The sequence below is a fragment of the Nelumbo nucifera genome, chromosome 1, assembly GCF_055504915.1.
Source record: "Nelumbo nucifera cultivar China Antique chromosome 1, China Antique-T2T, whole genome shotgun sequence".
NCBI lineage: Eukaryota > Viridiplantae > Streptophyta > Magnoliopsida > Proteales > Nelumbonaceae > Nelumbo > Nelumbo nucifera.
In genome coordinates this window covers 209,158,156-209,164,155 of record NC_142649.1, presented here as the reverse complement: position 1 = coordinate 209,164,155, position 6,000 = coordinate 209,158,156, and positions in this window count along the sequence as shown.

Sequence of the window (6,000 nt, the reverse complement as noted above, 5' to 3'; positions counted from 1 at the left end):
TGTGGTCAAGAAAGTTGCACTGTTTAGTACTTTAGTCTAGTTTGTGTCATGAGTATGTGGCAATAAATAGCAAGCGCTCCCAAAGGTCCACAAGAAATTAATTAATAATCCTGGTTATTGAGCAATTGCTGATCATATGGACTCTGATTCTAGATGATGAATTTGGATTAATTGCAATTGAGATTTATTAGTTAAGTAAACCACAGTGCAGAACACACCTTAACACCTAAAATTTCTGATCTGGCGTTGATGTGACACCGTTTTTAATTTATAGGATGAATTGTTGACCCTTGAAACAAAAATAACTTCTTCTCAATTATTATATGTATGTTTGGTCAGTTCAATACGTGAATACAATTAACCAGTTGGTATCACGGAAGATGACAGTTCAGTGAACATGCAGCCCATGCTACAACCTGTTCAGTGCGATCTGCACTATACTAATGCTTAATTCGTAGGTTAAACAAATCAAACTGCTTAATTTGTTCAATTGAAGGAGGTGAAAGAATGGTAGGATTCATCTAATGGGCACCATGAAGGTTATGGAATGGATGGGCGAATTTCAAAAATTTTTCTACATTTTTCCAACTGGAAATCGTATTTCCTAAATTTAGAATACAATATTCAAGGATCCTACTTGAACCATAATCGAACTAGATCTGAACCAAAAAGAAAATGGAGGAGTTATACCTGATCCAGAGAAACAGTATCTCCCAAAGTTGGTGTTCACGCCCAAAGAAGACACCAAGATCCGCTCCTACTGAAGATAACACAGCTGTTTGTGGAATGGAACCAGCAGAGTGCGTCCTACACACTGGATCCTTCGCAAGAATCATCTGGAAACTCTGAGTATTGAATCTTTTTCAGTCTTTTTTGCAAGACTGATATCAAGAATTAATTTCTTGATTTCTTTCTACTGCAAAGATCAAATATTGCCAGAAGGAATGGCGGCGATTGGAGGAGAACTCCTAGGACGAAGGTGGCTGAATTGCTTCTCTTCTCTCTGGAGTGTGAATGTGATATAATCTCAATTCGCAGGATGCTTTCTTTCTTACTCAAACCCCCTGTTCGAAATCTAATGTTTTTCTCTTAGGGTTTTTCCTCATTTCTTCTTGATTAAGAAACCCCTAATTAGGAGTTATCCCAATCCAAATCAGTATTTGGATAGGGGATGATCTTAATCCTATCTGCAGATTAAGTTAGCTTACTCCTGATCTTATTAGGAGGTTACCAGATTCAAATCTGATTTGAATTTGGTCTCCCGTAGTGGATAAGGTTAAAAGGCCCTATCCTTTTGCTAACATTAATCTCAGATCCGCCCCATAGATGGGTGATCACATCAGTCCAGTTCGAAATGGGCTTTTGGCCCATTAAATGTTCAGTGCTTAACTAGTTTCCAATCAGCTGCCCATTTGGGCTTCTTTGTATGGCGTGGGACCCAAGCATTAATCTACACATCAGCCACATGGGTTCGGCCCAGCCTTTATTACAAGGCCCAACCGAGTTCACTGAAAAGCTCAGTAAACCCCTGAGCCCATCACATGGACCCTATGGACCCAACACTTACATTTAGTGGTCCTTAGGCCAAGCCATCTTATAAAAACCTAGGGACTGTGGGCAGGTGCAAAATTAGCCCATCAGGTACTATCCTAAATGGTCTTATACTTAACCTCTCAGCCCTTAATGATCAAGCATTGCCCGACAAGAAAGGATCTCTCCCTCGGCTGCAAAGAACAGTGCCGCACTCTCTACTCACATGGATCTCGGGAATTAAAACCATTTGCAAACATTTTGAAACCGTACATATACATATATATATATATATATATATATATATATTTTAATTTTGCAAAACAAAATTCTAACGATTGAAATCAACAGCTGGCAGTTTGGTTTCCATCAGAGAGAGTGCCTTCCCGATCATTACCTTTGTCCGACAAAGGGGTTGATCCTGTCACTATGATCACCCACTCAGATGAATTCTCAGACTGTCCCAACATACCCAGGTTTTGATCCCCGCTAAGGATTTCACTGATTGGCATATCAAAGATAGCCCGATCCGACACCTAGTGAAGTGTCATAATCGAGTCTAGGGGTCAGGTGTAACTTTCCAATTTTGCCCATCTGTCTCCAAGGTCCAGGGCAACACTGGAAATCTGGTCCGGTTCAAGGATTCGAGTAATCTCATACTGCATGTGCCTTGGGTCTTACCCTGGTGGCCGAGACAGGCCATCCCAACACTTGGTGGCACACCAGTATCAGCCTTGGCAGGATAAATCTCCCCAGACTCATCCAATGGCTGTGAACATTTAAAACTAACACAAGTCTCTATAAGTGTCCAGTTTTAGGGTTTTACACAGAATTATACCAAACAAGATGAATCAAACATGCACTTTATTTATTTATATTAAATGTCAAAAATACATCAAATCGGATTGAAGCTAAAGGCATACAAAACTGACTAACATGAGGACCAAACCAAACTGCTGAATTCGTAGAATTAGAACCATATATAATGCTGCACTCATTCTCCACAACTACGTGCCAGAATACTACAAATTGATTCATCGATCTTGGACAAATTTACGATTCACTGTCAATTCAATCATAGATACCAGGAATTGAAGAATCAATCGCATATTACATCGAAACTTTCAGCAAAGGTCGAGGATGTTTCTTAGTTTTTGTTTCTAGTGTCACGGACTAACATGTTAGCCCGGCCGATGATGTGAACCTTATATAGCAATAGGTCCACTCTTCCCACTGACTTTCCCAAATCTGTCTGCAACTCTAGATCTACCCACCCATATACACTTCTAGATCAACCTGTTTTAGTCAACTATGGATTGATTCTTATGGTCGATATCGTCAACTACATATATGGCTTTTAGTCATTAGTTTGGCCTTTGCAACGTTTAAGAGATTGTTCATGTGAGGTCAAGAAGATAGACTAAACTTGCTTAAAACAATTTCTCTCTCTATTCCATGCACGTAACAACAAAAACAGAGGTGCAACTTGTTCTTTTTGATTAATTTCCTATACGTCCGTCCATTATATTCAACAGTTGATATATAAGAGTTTAAGTCAACGAGACCAATCCATGTGAAACAAGATCTATTATTTATTGTTAACATTTTTTGGCACATCCATGAACCATATCAGTTAATTCTTCTTTAGGAAAAAAAATAATAATAATAAACAAAGGCTCAAACCCAACCTTTTGTTGAGATGAATCCCCTCTTAAACGAATAAAAACGTTTCAAAGTGCCAAACTCACATGGGTGGCTTTCTGCTTGCATCGATTTGCGACCCATCCTGATATCTGATATATATGAAATATGATCGCCACGGACGAGTATCAGATCCATGTATACAACTAGTTACTAAGGTCCTGTTTGGACCCCACGTCAAATGAAATGGTTTAAACTTTCAACTTTCCAACTTTTCGATGGTATTACTATTAATTCCTTTGCAATTGGGAGTAGAAGCTCCCCGTCAAATATGGATCCACTGCCGTCCGTGAACAAAACATTGCAATTACAGAGAAGTTGAAGTTTCCTTGGATTGAGCATTTTGTCGTACAGTTGATGCATGTTTATATTATCATTTATCCTCCTTTTTAATGGTTAACAAAGCAGGAAACAGCTTCGATCCATGCGATGAAAGCCAACTGGGTTTTTGGTCCCATATATATTAATTTTATGTAAATATCTCAACGTCAAGGCTTGCTTTCTTCTCGTTGAAGTCAGTAGGGATGATCTATGGAATGATGTATGTAGAAGAAAATTCTTATTTTTATGATCACTTTTGTCGTTTTTTATTTTTTTTTTCATATATATGTTCATAAGCTACCCTGTTGTGTCAGGGGAACTCGTGACATTTGCCATGGAGTCCTGAGATGTAGCAATTTCAGACCATCCATTTGATGAAACCAGAAGCATATTCTACTTTAATCATGTGTTCTGATAAGCCTTAAAGCTAGCTTTCCACATATGCATGTCAATTCAATTCAACTCAGCCTTAATCTCAGCTTCTCAACTTTTGTGAGTCGGCTATACGAATCTTTTTCTGTCATTTTGTTCTATCAAGAGTCATTTTTTTCTGTCAAGCTATCAAATTTTAAATCATTTTTTACCACTTTAGACCACATTTTCAAATAATTTTCTGTGTCTGTTCTAACTGGTATCAAATAAAAGCTTGAACTTTTGATGCACAGAAGGAGCACTAATCTTTCTTCTTCAATATGGGGACCATAATACAGAACTTATGCATTAATTCCATATATCAAGATTTTATGGTTTGACAAGATCACCGAATTATATTGATGTACCAATAAGAACTGGTGTGTTGTACAGGCTTGTGGCAACTTAAGAGGCCTAATACTGTTCTACGGGTCTCTGTGATAAGCTGTTGGATCGATGAGAGTCCTCACCAACCAAGTTTTATGTTGAAAATAATCAAGATAATACCTAATTAATTATACAAGGAAGATAACAGTTATATATATATATATATATATATATATATATATATATATATATATATATAGTCAAAGACATGGAATTTCCTGCTATGGATACTAATGCTTTCTATCTTTTCCACAATATATAAAAGAGATCTAATAATAGAACAGTGGAGAAGAAAGGAAATATTTGAGGGAAGTAGAGGAATCCATGAAAGTAGGTGTGGAAGCTTGCACTGTTGCACATATTCATGCTAACATTAATATATTGGAGTTGACCATGGAAAGCTTGGTACGTACAATGTTAGGTCCATCAAATATGTGGTTAGAAATGAACAATCAGTTGGAGTCAGGAAGATAGCCAATTGCACTCAACAATATTGAACAAAATAGGAAGAATACAAGCTATCATCATCAACTTCACTAGTGAGTAAGAAAAAAAAAATCACTAGTGGTGCCCACTGCCCACGCCATGGGTCAGATCATGGAAAGATTAGACAGACCCAGCAAAGATTTATACCCAATTGGGAGCTGGGGATATCATTTGCACTGATAGAGGAGAACTTGCTAAATTCTAGCTGCAGCCTGTTGTGAGCTTGTATGCAACTGAAGGAAATTAGCTTAGTGAGATTAGTGTGGAATCAATATAAAACTGCCAACAAAATGGGACCTCAAATGAAATGTCCACAGAGGCAGTATGCAACTGGTTAGGGTCTGGTTTGAATTTGAGGAGGTGATCAACTCGTGATGGGATCAGAGTTTCAAATTAATGGAGACATACCAATGCGGCCTGGTTAGATATGATTTACATATTCAAGCAATCTCTTCTTTTTTTTTTTTAAGTTTTCTGTCTCCCACCACACCCACCCCACTACATTAATGGGGACAGGCAACAGTTGAGGTCAAGTCCACCAGTTTGAGGGTTTGGGTGGCCCCAGCCCCATAATAAGATAATAAGATGGAACCCTTGACATCCCTATAGTTATTGGATCTCATTTCTCAGAGGATTAATTTATATATAAGCTCAACTACATGTTGATGTTCCATACCAAACACCCCCTCCCCTCAATTGTACTAATTCTTCATTTTGTTAATTGTAATAATTATTTCTAAATGGTGAAAATAAAACCAACAATTGGCACAGTTATGATCTTCTAGGAACCTTCAAATATGATTCCAAGAAAATTTTATATTCTGATTTCAGTATCTACAAGGGGGGATCACTAAGGGGTTGTTCGACAATGTATATGGTTTTGGTTTACTGAAACAAAAAAAAAAAAAAGAAAATGCCATGTCAGCAAAAACAATACATTTTTGCTGATGTGGCAATTCTTTTCGTTTTAGAAAACAAATCAACCATTCACATTGTGGAATACCCCCTAATATTTCATAGAGATTCGTTTGTGTGTATATGATTGTCACGGGACTATTCATTAATTGAATGAAGCGAGTTGCGGAATTAGCACAAGAGATCCCCCTTTAAAAGAATAGAGAATCTTTGACGCACAGCTAGCTCTTATGTGACTAGAGAAAGAAA